Source organism: Plectropomus leopardus, chromosome 21, assembly GCF_026936395.1.
Source record: "Plectropomus leopardus strain MGB_pleo_1.0 chromosome 21, ASM2693639v1, whole genome shotgun sequence".
Taxonomy (NCBI): domain Eukaryota; kingdom Metazoa; phylum Chordata; class Actinopteri; order Perciformes; family Serranidae; genus Plectropomus; species Plectropomus leopardus.
The window spans coordinates 18,405,137-18,418,167 of NC_142196.1; the positions used below are offsets into that span (position 1 = coordinate 18,405,137).

A 13,031-nucleotide genomic window follows, 5' to 3' on the forward strand; every position below is an offset into this window, starting at 1 on the left:
GGCCACCAGACGAGCTGTTATCAACAAATACGTCTGTCGCCTCGGTGGACCCTGCTGGAATCTTTAAAATGAGCTGAGGGAGATCTCAGCTCAAAATTGAAAATGTCTGCTTCTACTTACACTGAAGAAATAAACAACTTTTTGGAAAATGAACGTCCCTGAGTGACCTTCTTTGCCTTCCTAATTTGCAATTTATGGCACAGCAGCAAGCATGCCAATGTTTAATTAGCTTGTGAATTAGATGTCTCAGGGAGTTTGCACTAGGTGTCAAATTGAAATTAATGCCAAAGTTTACATTATTCTTTTATGAATGACTGCAAGCTGAAGGACATGTTTCTTTTTTTTGGGGGGGGGGGTTCTGGTGCCATAGCAACACAGTCTTGCATCTATGGAAATCATGAGCAGGAAGTGTGTCACCTGACATAAATCTCCAGTGAGACTACTCACTAAAACTCTACAACAGTTATGTATTTCCTCACCTCCACCCTGAAACATTGACCTTACAGCCTAAAACCTGATCATGTGATTGAAAAAATACTGAAAGCATGCAAGAATGAAAATCCAGTGTCTGACAGTCCTGTGTTGGCTGTTATGTGGACGCCATCTGCTGGTTATTCTTGTGCAAAAAGCTTCATCCATGCTCTCCTCCATTCAACCACTAGGAGGACACTGCACTGCTGCACCTGTCAAACAGGGCAGCTTTTCCATGACTGAAAATGCCATTATTTGATAAAAACTCCACCATAAAACTCCATATATATCCTGCAGTGTTTGTAGCTATGTTTTTCCAGATAAAGTCTTATACGTTGTTTCCTTTTATCTCCCAGATGCAGCTGCGCATGTTCCAGCACTATCACTATTCTGACTTATCAGAGATAATAGATCAGCCATACAGGCAGCCTGCCTCTGACCAATAGTAACCCTGCAATAACCGCAGCCCTATCAGTGAAAAGTACAACAACAACATGTACGTATGGATAAGAACAGTGCAGACATTTATGACTTGTTAAAATGTAATGAAAGGTCAAATGGGTTTGAATAACACCTATAAATGCAATAATTTCCTGGGAAAAGTCATAATACATAAATCACATTACATTAACGCTCAAGAATTGAAGGGATAGCTCAATTTTTTTGAAGTGGGGTTGTTTGCAATACTTATCCATCGACAGTATATTATCTACAGTAGACATCTGTCAGCCTGTCCCCAGTTTGGAAAAGCAGGCTGGAGTCTGACATGCAGTCTAAGCTGTAAAAGGGTCAGCAACAAAACCAACTTAAGCCACCTAAAAAAAATCTGTTTAGCCCTTGGCTTGTCTTTGAAAAAATATACTATATGATTGACACAATGTTGGTTGATCAACATTTATTTTCATTAATCTCACGATGGCGCGACAATCCTACAATTTGTATACATGCACCCAGTAGGAACTGTGCAGGCTAAACTAACAATTTTTCATAAACATACTGTTAATAAGCAAACTAATGTTTAGCTGACCAGATATTTTCTGCATGGTAGCAGACATGGCCACGGCAGAGAAGCATAAAGTGGACAGCGAGAACCTGCTGCTTTCAGGTATTTTCATATTATCTACTCTGGCCCACCAACAAAAAAGTTTTGACACACATGAACTACATGATCTAAGCAGCCATAGAATCAAATTTACAAAATGGCAAGATAAAATTGTTTTGTTTTTGTTTTCTCAATAAAGTCTGGTGGTTTTGACAAGAGCACAGATGGGGATCAGAAGCCTGCCATTAAAGGCTTCCCCAATAGAAACAGCATATACTTAAACTATTGTTTTAGATTGACATCTACTGTATGTAATACACTGAATATACATAACAACCACAGACAGCCCTACTGAAAAAAAATCTGAACTATCCCTTTAAAGCCTTTAAACTAGCTCAAGCTTGAACCCAGTCATCATCATAATGATGGTATAATGATACTATGTCATATTATCCGGCAGCTCATTACCTTTATAGCTTCATTACTCATTAAATCCCTTAAGAGAACATTTTTTTTAACAAGGAATGACAGTAATTATTATGATGTGCAATATATAGTGTTTGTTTATATCGAAGCTATTTTATTTGATTTCATCTCAGTGAAAGTTAAGTGGGATTCCTTTCAGATATGATTCTCTTCTATAAAGCGGCATTCAAAACCATCTTTGAGCACATCTGTTCAAAAGCTGAGTGAGCAGTTTAAACTGCACTCATTCAGCACTCTCTGTCCAAACAAAATGCCCATCTAAAACTAGAAAAGAGTCCTTTTTTTCAGATTTCTTTTCTTTAGAAACCAATATTTGGCTTTTATTCAAGACCCATGATGTCTTTTTGAAACAGTTTGTTAAAGCATATGAATAGAAAAAAAATCTTTTGGGCTTCGTGATAAATCTCAAATATGGTGGCTTCAGAATTGGCCCCCTGCTGTGGACTTACTTGAAAAGCGGCGCCCTGATGCAAGGCTGAAGACATGATTCAAAACAAAAGAAAATCACATGCTTGCAAAGCATCAAGGCTTCATCTGTGTGAAGTGCAGGGCAGGCCAACAAGGACAATGGAAGGACAGATGTTGGGGACACGACGTTCAAATCACCAACAAATCCTGTGACTTTGATGATCACATGATGTCAGTGAGGCTTTGGCTGTCAGATGTGACCGAATCAAACAGCAAAATCAAGGTTTTGGAACGTGCAGCAGCAGGGGGCAATCTTTAAATTCATTTTCTGGTGTGAACTTTTTCGAGAAAATGTTAAAAAATCATCTCTTTAACTATTTTGTATCTACTGTATGACTTACATAAGTTTGATTTGTTTTACTTTGCTGAACTTTCTGTCGAAATACCAAATTCACGCAGGTATTGAAATATATTTAAATCAAAATCCAAACATACTTTTCAAAAGTATGTCAGTCGAAGCAAAGTACAAATGCTGCTGGCTTTTCTGTAAATAACAGGGTCAAGTGGAAATCGTCTGAGAACAGTAAACGAGGCAAGTTTAGTTTTTAACTTTTGCATATTTTTTTCCCACGTTAGCCCTCTTTGGCAACAGAGTGTTCAGCACTTCCCCTGATATGAGGCCCCGATGTTAAACATTAAACTATAGCCAGAGACAGTTCAGCTAGAGGTTGCCTCGGGTAGAGGTGGTGTGATCGACACTAATGCACTTTAAAAGCATGCTTGGCAAACAGACTGGCTGTAAACAAGCTGTGCTCATTCAGTTTAACCTTACAGCTTCAACAGAGGATGCTACATTATTAAAAATGTTGATAAAGGGCAATCCAAGCCTTAAATCAAATTGTACGCAAGTAAAAGACCTGTGACTATAAAGAAAAGAACTTCTGTAAAATGTACCTAATTACATTTTAAAAAATGTAAAAAAGGAATAGTATTGGATATTTTATGATGATATATGACACTTCTGTAAAATTACAGAACATTTTAAGGCTTTGAAATTAATTGCATAAAATACAGATGTAAACACTGGTGGCACAACATCAGCAAAATGACCCGGTAGAATTATTTGTCATAACTAGATGGCACTTTCTCAGGCTGTGCGTACAAGTGATAATAAAGTATAAATATACAACCACCTTCCTCAGTGTATCTTCACTAGACTTAATTAAAAAAGAGACAAAACTCAGACAATAAACAAGAATGACCTCCAATAAATAAAAAGTCTATGGACACCACGGCGGGTGCAACAAATATTATTAAGCTACATGAAGTTAATAGCTTTGTGGAATGAAGAGCAGAATAAAACATCACCCACAGACAACACAAAGCTGCAGAAACAATAACTCCACAAGGGCTGCCGCACAAACACACTTATTACACTGCACAGCACACACAAAAGTACTTAATTGCCAGGCAGGGCGTCGATTAGACGTTCTCATGTGGGGGTTGAGGTCAGTGAGTGTGTTGTTGTGTAACTGCACTCACCTGTTTGAAAGTCATTCTGTGAGTCTTGATCAGTGAGAAGTCCTCCTCAATCTGGATTTAACAAAAAGTGCATTTGATTAGAATTGCAGACTGCACTTTAAGTAAAAGTAATTATTGACTAACCAAAAAAGTACACAGGTTTGTTAGAGTAACCAGAGAAAATGTCAATTGTTCCTTCCATGTGTTAATTTGGGTGTTTAAGGTGCAAGTAGTTTGTTTTCGTTAGTAGTTTTCAGTCTTAATGCTTAGATAAGTTAACTTATGGCTGTAGCTCCATATTTACCTTACACAAACAAGAATGGTGGAAATATGGCCCCTCCACCACACGACCAGTGGATCAAAAACGTGATGCAGAACATCAAGCTGGAAAAATGAGATGCACACCCACACCAGATGACCCTTTTTTCTTCCATGTCTCTTTACATTTCTCTTCATATTTGTACCTTGAGATTATATCTTATGTTAATATCTTGTCTAATAAACTGAAAAATATATAAATAAAGTGTTTAAAAAAAGGAATGAGAATGGTATCATCTTCTCCCATCTAACCAGAGGTGGAAAGAGTATTTGAATATTGTACTCAAGTAAAGTACTCTTACTTTAAAGGATTTTGACTCAAGTAAAAGTACTTGTGTAAAAGGTTTCTGTGGCCTAAGTAAAAGAAAAAATGGTCAGTTAATATTATAGCAGCACAGGGGGCATTTTACAGGTAAACAGGTTCATTTACTTTTGATTTTTTAACTACAACATACTGACAATACCTCTCACTTTTACTAAAGTAGGGTTTTGAATGCACATCTTGTTTAACCCTTAAAAATCTTGAGTAACTTTCCTTTCATTCCTTCCCTCCTGCTTTCAGATGCCTTTCCCAACTATTTAAACATTTGAATTCAAAAATATGGGAAAAATGCTATTAGCAAAATGATAAGAAATGTTCAACAAATTGCGAAATAAAAAGCTAACGAAAAACTACATTTCAGAGATCATAATTACATATTCAAAACTGTTACAGAATTATTATAATTTTTAAGCCTTAAGGTCTTAAGGTCTTTGTTTGTTTGTTTTGTTAACAACACGATACTTCTTGTAATATTTTCTAATTTCTTGGTAATTATGGGGTAGTTTCTTCTTTTGTTGTTCATTGCCTTTTTCGGTGTTTTTAAAAGAAATCAAACCAATTTACTCAGATTTTTAAAGTGTACCCTGAGGACACGACACTGTTTTATTATTTAAAAGGACGAGGGTGGCATCTTACGGGTGCAAATATCTCATCTGCAGAGTGAGTAAAAGTTAGTGAAAGTTATTTGCTGTTCACACCTGTCTGGAAGTCATTCTATGGGCTTTTTGCACCACGAAGTCCTCCTCAATCTCCATGTTCCCGTTCATTTCCAAAGGAAAAATTCATGCAGCCAGTTTAGTTTCTTTGTTTCATTTGTCTCCCATAGTTTTCCAACCAGTTGAGCTGAATACAGCTGCTGTCAACCGGCAGAGAGTCCTTACATGTCCCCCAGGAGGTAAAGCTCCTCGGTGAAATCAGCACTTTAGCGTGTTAGCTTGACTCAGGCTAGTTTGCAGAGCGCGCCCGCCAGCTGAAGCTTTACACTGAGCGATTACTTTAGGTCGCTGTCACCTTCTTTTTACCAAACCGACGCATATTAATGTAAAACACTGCTAGCCACAGTCCAGAACATAGATTTATGTGCGCGAGCAATCTTCGGTTTGCATCCTTCCCCACGCGCTGACACGCATCCGGTGAACGTAAACACGTAAACACGTAAACACACCTGCAGCTTCCTCTCTGATGCTGATTTAGCTTCCTTCTTTTGTCCCTCCTTTGTTGTTGTTTTTTGACGTTTCACGCGACATGCGACTTTTATTTTCTCCTTCTTCTTTTCGTATATCGCATGGACGTTTTATAAATATTTCATTGGCGGTACTTTTGTTTTTATGCAATTTTGCCTGGGTCTTCAACTGGGGGTTTGCGACCCCCATGGAGTCTTCAGAGTTACTGCAGGCGGTCCGCCAAATTATTGTTTGGTGATTTAAGCTTTAAATTAGTTTTTTGTTGTTGTTGTTGTTGTTGTTGTTGTTGTTGTTTTAGTGTCACATTGAGGATTTTTTTTCTTTTTGAGACATCAAGAATAAAGTCGTATTATTTTGAAAAAAAAAGTCGTAATATTACAAGAATAAAGTCGTAGTATTACGGGAAAAAAACCATTATTTTATGAGAATAAACTCATAGTATTAGGAGAATAAAATCGTAATTTTACAAGATAAAAAGGTGTATTTTACGAGAAATACGTCATCATTTTATGAGAATAAAGTTGAAATATTAAATGAATTAAGTTGTAATTTTATGTGAAAAAAGTTATAATTTTTAACAAGAATAAAGTTGTATTTTTATGACAAAGGGGATATTATATTATGGAAATAAACATATTGCCAGCAAACTATAAAATAGGCGAAAGCACAGGCAGCCTCCTTGGTGTCATACCGTGCCACACACAGTCAACAGGTAACCTGTGCTCTGCGAATCTGCAAATAAGTACTATTTTAATAGTCAAGTATTGCACGCACGATAAAAGGGTAATGTTTATACCTGGCACTTGAGAATCTTCTATTTGTAAGCGTAGGCACAGTTTTAAAACACAACACACTTTTATGCAATACTGTATATGTAGTACGGGGTCCCTGCTCCATCTTTCTTTCAGTTAAGGGTCAGTGGCCAAGAAACATTGAAGACCTCTGCAATAATAGATGTGACATGAACTCTAGTGACCTGTAATAAAAATAGTCTACTTATGTAAAAGTAAAAATCACAGATTAAAACACACACACACAAAGATTTTGTTTCAATAATGACAGTAAATTTAATGAAGTATTTCCACCCCTGCATCTAACTCTTGGCAAGAAATTAAATAATATTTTTTCCTAAAATGTTATATATTATAATATTATATTCCTTTAAGTTGAATGCATTTGTGTTACACTATTGCACATGCTATGACCCTTGTTTTCGGGAGCTGATGAGTTTGGTTGAAGACAGGTTTATTAAGCCAGTAGTCATGTACCCAAATCCCTGTAAAGTCACCATTGATGGGGGCTGTCAGAGTGAGCTGTCCTATTAGTCACTGTCTGTGAGGCAGCTCCAGGATTTGTCCAAGGATTACATCACCATTAAAGTCTGTCTCTGCGCCGTTCAGCTTTGGAAGAAACTTGTTCGAATTTACCAAATTTAACAAACACTGTGCAATGCAGCAGAAAAAAATGTGGGGTGAGTTTTAGGAGCATTGTGCAACTTCAAACAGACTGCTCTCACTATCTCTCTCTCACACACACGAATGTACCCTCGAGAGAGGGCTATGATTGGTCGAGAATGACACCTGAGCTAACAGACGGGGATCATTTAGGAGTCTCATTGGCTGTTGAAACTGTGCTGTTCATGGGTTCTTCTAGTGTAGTTGACTTGAATAGAGCTTTTGTGTCAACGTGTCACATTTACAGGCGGGGGGAGCAGAATCACCAACACCTGGTAATCTAAAGCAGTCTAACACAATAGTCCTGTGACAAAATGGTACCTTTGCAGAGCTTATAATATTCAGTTTTGTTTGTGGTGTTGACTCCTCTGTTTACCAGGTTGCATAAAAACCATAAAGTAGCCTAATTATAAATCAGCAGCCCCACTGATACTGCTGTGCTTATCACCTTGGTGCAATTTTCTCGGAAGACAGATAAACTCAAGTGTTTTCTTTTAAAGCTAAATAGCTCTTAAAAGGTCAACGGCAGCAATAAGCTTAGCACACTGGGAAGCTCACACATGATAAGAGCAAGTGGCAGTTTATCATAACAGTTAAGGGTGTGGATCAACTTTAAAAAAAAAAGCAGTTGGACAGTTTAAAAAAAGAGATAATTTGCTCTTTAGCAGAGTTAGATGAGAAAACTGATACCACTTTAATCCCTATCTTCAATATAAAGCTACAGCCAGAAGCCAGTTAGTTTAGTTTAGCACAAATACTGGAAAAAGGGGGAAAAAGCTACCCTGGCTTCCAACTGTGGCTGTTTATAAAAAAATAAAAATAAAAAAAAGCCAGAATATCCTACACTCTGGTATACCTAAACACTAGAATAGGTTGATTTCCACTGACTTCCAAAAAAAATGACTGGCCCCAAAATGGTTTACATGACCCACTTCAGGGTTGCAGTTTAAAACACATCTTTAACGTTATGAATTTGACGCAGTCCTGCTCCAAAACGACATGGTTAGTTTCAGGATAAAAATCCTGGTTAAATTTAATGAGTTAATTAAAAAAAGTACTTTTGTAACCACATACAACACGTTACATATGTCAATAGCTTAGCATACTACACATAAGAACATACCAGGCTATGATGTAAAAAGACGTCAATCAAGCTAAGCTTGACTTCGGGACATGAACAACAGTCCCCTGGGTGAAAGTCTTGTGTTTGTTTGACCCATGCTCCACATCTCCCACCTGCCCATATAAGGGCTTCCTCAATATTTGTGTAACATTCTGCAGACTTTGTTGCTTTTTATGCATCGTCACATCATTTCCTCCTCTGGTCCTGCAATAGTTAATACGGCCACTAGAAGGCCTTGCCTTACAATAACTGTAAGAATGTATCACAAAATGCCGTTTGCAAATTTGACCCATGTGGTTGTTTTCCCAGTGAGAGCGAGTGTGTGCAGTGCAGTAGTTATCAGGAAGTGGAGCTGCAGTATCAAGTTCCCGCCCATACAACCATCCAACCCAATACTGGGGGGGGCGGGATTTGTGACCTACACTGCAGCCAGCCGACAGGGGCTATTGAGATGTTTTGGCTTTTATATAGGGGAGCTTTCATGCCGCCCATCTTTATATAACGTCTACAGGCCCAGACACACCAACTGTCATCAACGAAATAGTTGCAACCAACGCTGACTTATGTTACCTGTGTCTCACAGTGATTTCATTCACTGACAGGCTACACATTTATAAATAATAAATGAATGACATATAATGAATCAGCTGGAAAAAAAAAAACCCAGACGAGTGATTAATGCCAGCGATGTGTGAAACATCACAAAACTAGGGCGACAGACCCTCACTGACGGCCAGACATTGAGCAGATTTGGTGTGTCAGTGCCCTATGGTTTCCCCTTGTTCCCAGTCTCTGTGCTTGCTAAACTAACCATCCACATATTCACCATAAAAACATGACAGTGGAATCAATCCTTTAATTTAACTCCAGGCAAGAAAATGGAATAAGCAGCATATTTCCCAAAATGCTGAACTATATACTTTTGAAACAACCACGCCAAATATAAGTCACAGCCTCTGAGATATAAACATTTTTATCCACTGAACCGCAGAGTTTGTTTGGCTCGTAGCTCTCACTCAGGATGTGTTTATCACCCCTTAAAACCCAACATGTTCTCTCTGTTTTGGCATAATGCACCCAGAAAATAGGCACGTTGTGCAGGAGCAAGTGTTGGATCTGGCTATGAAAAAAAGGTGAGCTGCTCTGAAACAATTCTGGAGCTGAAGAACAAAGGGGCTGGGAGATTGCATCCTGGTGCCACGCCCTCGGGCTGTGGAGTCAGGGCCTTTATGGCACCCTTTGTTAAGCTGCTTGATACACTCTATACCCAGAATACCCTTTCATCTTTTATGGCACAGCGAGAGAGACTGAAAAGGTTTTGTGTATCCAGAGTGCCCAGAATGAATTGAAGCACTGGAGAAAGGAGAGAATTTTAAGCAAACTGTGGATTATTAACCTAGTGATAAAAGGGATGGATGCTGCAATCACTGCTGGTGCATTTAAAATACTCTCTTTATTAATGGGTTAAACATTTCCAAATGCAGCATTTTAGCGCTCATCAAAGAATAAACGCTGGGATTTTTGACACCTGAACTGGATGAAGCTGAAACCGTTTTCATCTTAATCAACTCTCCGAGAGGACGGATTAGGATGTTCCCCTTCATAATTTCACACGGGATTGAGGAAAGAAATTGTCAGGCTGGAGTTTGATAGATCAATTTACCAGCAGGCTTTTCCTTTAGCTATAATTCAATCCCTCCCAGTCTAACAGCATAATCTATGACACGCTTGATCTGCTATTCATTTGAAGTGTCGTAGCATCCTGCTTTATCTATCTGATGTGGCTGAGACCTCCTCGACGCAAGCGCCAGCTCTGCCGGTTGCTAGGAGCTATTTGCTATATGCAGAGTCATTTTCATGGTTATCATGGTGCCGCATTAGCTAATACACAACCTGTAATTTCAGCCTCCACGTAAATGCATGTTACTGTAAATGAATGCTAAATTAGGGATCTAAATTCCAGCAGGATCTCACTATTTTTCACCACTGAACCTTTTTTACTGAAGATCTTTTAAGCGTGCTCTTGCGCTGAAGTCATCTCAGGTCACGCATATCTAACAATACACTTTCTTAGCAGATTAAGATTACACACACTGACACCCCACACACACACCGGCTGCTGTAGGCTTTTATCCTCAGGCACCTGGATTGCAGAGAATTACATAGAGAGAAACGTATTCATTTGGGGGACGTACACACACTCCTTTCCATAGACAAGCCTTCAACACACTCAGTTTGTCCTGAGGCAGAAAGAATACTATTGCTGGATTACTGGGGTGTAGTAGTTTGGGGCCTTGGAGAGCTCTCCGTACCATAGGTGCACCCCTCTCATTTTGACCTCTTTTCACTGTTTGAAAAACTGCAAAGCTCTGGCCATTTATCTGCGTTAACCACATGCACCACTGAAATTAGGATAGAGTGAATATGACTGATGTCATTATCTATGGATTGCAGCAGAGTGAATGTCTCCGACTGTTGGTTTAGGACCACAACTGTGTGTTTGTAAAGAGGTCATGAGCGAGAGTGTTTGCCATTATATCAAAGCGTCCCTTAAAAAAAGCTATGAAATGGTCGAGGAAGAAAAAGAAACCTGTTCAGATGGTTAAAAAGCAGAGTTTCCTCTTTGACAGTCTTCTCATCCAATAAGACATGCTGTATTTGTTCAAGCCTTCTGCACACACCAACACCACACTAAAGCACTCAGAAATGAGACGGGAGGACAAATGCAAACTTTTCAACCCTCAATATACTTTCATGCTTGACTTGTTTGGTACAAAATTGTGAAACAGCTCCAGTGGAGTGCAGCTGTGACATTTATATTTAACCATTCAGTTATCATCACCATTTTAGAAATGGCATTTTGTCATTCTATTCAAGTGGAACCAATTTAAACTCGGCCAATTTGAATGCACTGTCTGGAAAAAGTAATACCTATAAGGTGACTTATACATCCATATGTAATACTAATACTCAGAAACTCATTCTAAAACTGCTCCAGTGGGACTAAAACAGCTCCTTTATCTTTAAATTGTGTGATGACATGCTCAATAACTTGAAAGTCTCTTGAATAAAGTAGCTTCCTCTCCACTAAATTTGCCATCACAGTTTGTGAGTACACGTCTACAGTCCAGCCCAGTCGCAAGAAGAAAATGCTGGAATTGTACATTTTTTGCAAACAACAGATACATTACATTTGTCCCCTTCAACCTTACTGAAGCAACATAGTTCAGATTGCACGTGTATGAGCTGAGTTCTCATCAGGAGAAGAAGCGGTTGGTGCGTAATGTGACACCTAGGTGAGACAGTGGCAGAGCAGCAGATCACTGTTCAAGACAAGTGGTGTTTTTTAAGGACATGTTGTGACTAGGAGTTCACAAATATTGTTTTTTCAGGGCCGATACGGATTATGCTCAGTTAATGAGACCCACAACTAATATTTAGAACCGATACACATTTACAACAAAAATGAATTGGAATATAACAAACTTTCAACATCATATAGAGAAAGTTCCCAGTGCCTCAGTCAAGTGAAAATTAAAATTAAAATGAATAAATACTCCTGAGGTTTTACAAAGTAAAAGTTTCTTCCATGCTGACACTTTTTTGCACTTTTTAATTAAAGGATTTTATCGGCGATCAGCAAAGTAAAACGCCTCTACAGATAATCTGCAAAATACCAAATATTTGCCGCCGATAGCTCGTCGACTCCTAGTTTTGACATTTCTAGCAGTAGTTGTAGTAACAACAATCACGTATTTTCTAAGCCATGGTCGGCACATTTCCAGCAGTGCTTTTGGTGACTATTACTGAGTATTTTTTTAAAGTGACATCGGCACATTTCCAGTGGTGATTGTTGTGACAACAACTGTTTTTTTTGGGTGGGTTAAGATTTTTTGGGCTTTTTTGGGGCCTTTATTGGATAGGACATAGAGTGAGTGGGAAAGTGGGGTAGAGAGAGGGGGCATGATGCAGCAAGGGGCCGAGGCTGGAGTTGAACCTGAAACCGCTGTGACGAGGACTCAGCCTCTGTACATGGGGGCGCCTGCACAACTGGTTATGTTTAAGGACACGTCAGCGCTTTTTTTTGGGGGGGGTGCAACAACATAGTCGGGTACTTTTTAAGGTGAGGTTGGCATATTTCCAGCATTGAGGGTTGTGACAACAACCAGAATATTAAGGCAACATTAGCACATTTCCAACAGTGTTTCCGTTGGCAACAACCCAGTATTTTTTGACGCAACATCTGCACATTGCCGGCAGTGATTGTGGGAAGAACAACTGGATATTTTTTAAGGCAATGTCAGCATTCAACTCAATGGTGAGTGTCGCAACAACTGTGTATTTTTTAAGGTGATGTTGGCACATTTCCAGTGGTGCTTGTGGAGACAAAAGAGTATTTTAAGCCAAAACATGATCTTTTCCTGTTTTTCTTCTGTTTTTGTACCCAAAATTAACCACAGGTCAACTACAGCATTGTCACAACATAAAACGTAAAATTCTAAAATAAAAAACATCAATATAAAGTTACAAGATTTCAGTGCATACAGACTTAATTCTGAATCTTTTTTTGTTCTCTGTGAGTCTTCCTTTGCTATATTACAACATGCTAGAGACACATGAAACTTAGGGTTGTATCATATTCTTGGTTTGCAGAAACGTACAACGACAAACTTTAATTCTGATGTTTGGGTTGTAGCCTACA

The 13,031-nt window shown here is 38.7% G+C and overlaps 1 long non-coding RNA gene across 1 annotated transcript; it reads right to left on the reverse strand.

The window, feature by feature from the left end:
* Positions 1–3,949: 3,949 nt before the first annotated feature.
* LOC148186051 (uncharacterized) lies at positions 3,950–5,709 on the reverse strand. Its single transcript, XR_015775437.1, has 3 exons — positions 5,267–5,709; positions 4,233–4,312; positions 3,950–4,000 (listed from the first exon to the last, which is right to left on the reverse strand). It is a non-coding gene; the product is annotated as an uncharacterized LOC148186051 (long non-coding RNA).
* Positions 5,710–13,031: the final 7,322 nt, after the last annotated feature.